This window comes from Rhea americana, unplaced genomic scaffold (assembly GCF_003343005.1).
Source record: "Rhea americana isolate MKP2758 unplaced genomic scaffold, rheAme1 scaffold_3, whole genome shotgun sequence".
NCBI classification, from domain to species: Eukaryota; Metazoa; Chordata; class Aves; order Rheiformes; family Rheidae; genus Rhea; species Rhea americana.
Window position 1 is genome coordinate 900,152 of NW_028186423.1, and position 2,051 is coordinate 902,202.

The window sequence follows — 2,051 nt, forward strand, 5'->3', positions numbered from 1 at the left end:
AACATCTAGCGCAGGCAACGTGTACTTTTTCACCTCTTTAGACCACCTGTGATGCATGTGTGTCTGCCAAAGCTGCTGACAGATAGAGTGCACCAGACATAAAGCATCTCCAGAGACTCGTCTTTCTGAGCTAGGCATAGTTGGGCTCCCTCAGAGTCCAATGGCTTTCCCTGTAATTACATCAAGGAACACCAACCATACCAAGACAAAACTGTATTTTATACAAAACACATTTATTTTTCCTGGTCGACTGTTATTCCAGTGTTTGAATAACTTCTTAGTAGTTTATTCAGGGTCACAAGGGAAGATGGTAGCRGAGCTGGGGACAAAGTCGAGGAGGATCTGATTCTCATTCTTCAAAAACTCTGTCCACCAAGGAATGCAGCTTCCCAAATCAAAGTGAATGTGGTGAGTTCAAAGAGGAACCAACAAACTGACCAGTTAATCCAAGCATCATTTCTACAAATGACACATCATATTTTATAGATGTGCCCCACTCATTTTTTTGACAAAATTGCTTTCCCTAGAGGGAATAAAAAGTCCTGTGTACTTGAAACTGATTTATGGAGAGATTTATTGGTCATTGAATGCAATTCACTTTCTTCACCAGCAGGCTACAGTGGATGAGATATCTGTGGAAACAGCCATGGAAAGGTTGATAGAATATCCATCCAGCCTTTCCTCACAGGGAAGATGCTCTAGTCCTCTGATCATCTTTGTAGTCTTATGCTGGACTTCAGCCTAAATTGCCAGACAGATGATAAGATAAGCTCACGAGACTGCAGATAGGCAGGACATCCTGCCAAATACACAAGAAGGATGACTGGCAAAACCAAAACAAGATAAGCAGTATTGTGAACAGAACCCCCTCCTTTCGTGGAAAGAGGCTATAGCATAAACACATAAACGTAAGGCCTAAGAAAAAAAGAAGAAGAAGAAGAAGAAGAAGAAGAAGAAGAAGAAGAAGAAGAAGAAGAAGAAGAAGAAGAAAGAAGACAAGTCCACTTCAGTTCTTTCTTCTCTCATCAATGAGCTCTCCAGCCTAACTACCTTGACTTCAGCAACAAAGGACCACCAAGAACTGCAGCCATCATCACTGCACTACTGTATACTTGCAGCTAACTTAGAATATAATTGCTAAAGACTAACAGTTTCATTCATGTGTTGATGACAGTGATCTGTGAGAATTAACTGCTAAAAGAAYTGTTTGAATTTAGTAGGCTTATTTCTGAAGTTTATTACTTCTCTGATCTATCAGTCCTCTAAACACTTCATAATGGTGATGTCTTTCCCTAAGTTTATACACATATTCGGGGTCTATACCTGCAACAGAGGTTTTCTGCAACAGCAGGAATTTTTTTACAGGRAATCCCAACTGATCGTAAGAGGTGTGCACACATGCTATGGAAACTGAAGGAGTATTATATAAGATGGAAAGATCTTCCACCGCAAAGAAGAGTGAGTAGTTTGGTGACTTCATAACGTAACCTTTACATCTTCAACATCCATATGAACAACACAACAGGATCTGTAGCCTAATCTGCATTCACTGGGTTGCTGTTGAGCTCTTTAAACTGAGACAATTGCTTCAGTTATATTCATAATGAACATTTGTTCACATCAGAGAAGCCTTATTCACAGAGAATCCCAGAATCAGTAAGGTTGGAAGGGACCTCTAGAGGYCATCTAGTCCAAACTCCCAAAGATTTCCTGGTGCTGGTTCCACTGAGGTTTGAACCCAGGACCTTCTGCATGTGAAGCAGATGYGATAACCACTACACTATCCCTTGTCACAGTTRACAGTACTTTACAATTTAGCATACCTGTTGGCAAGGTCATCAGAAATACCAAGACAGTGGACAATAAACTTACGTCTTGCCCCAAGAATGAAAATATTCACTTTTTATCATTCTCCGATCTTAAAGCTCTTTTCAAAAGTGAGCAAAGCACATCTAATTTACAAATGAGAAGAAACKAGGTCCAGGGAGAGGAAAAGCTTATAATCTGTTTTAGCACTGCAAGACAGCATCAGTGGCTGCAGAGAGAAACCA

At 40.4% G+C, this 2,051-nt stretch overlaps 1 non-coding gene across 1 annotated transcript; it reads right to left on the reverse strand.

Annotated features, from left to right (window-relative positions):
- Positions 1 to 1,717: 1,717 nt before the first annotated feature.
- Positions 1,718 to 1,787, reverse strand: TRNAV-CAC (transfer RNA valine (anticodon CAC)). Its single transcript has one exon. It is a non-coding gene; the product is annotated as a tRNA-Val (tRNA).
- Positions 1,788 to 2,051: the final 264 nt, after the last annotated feature.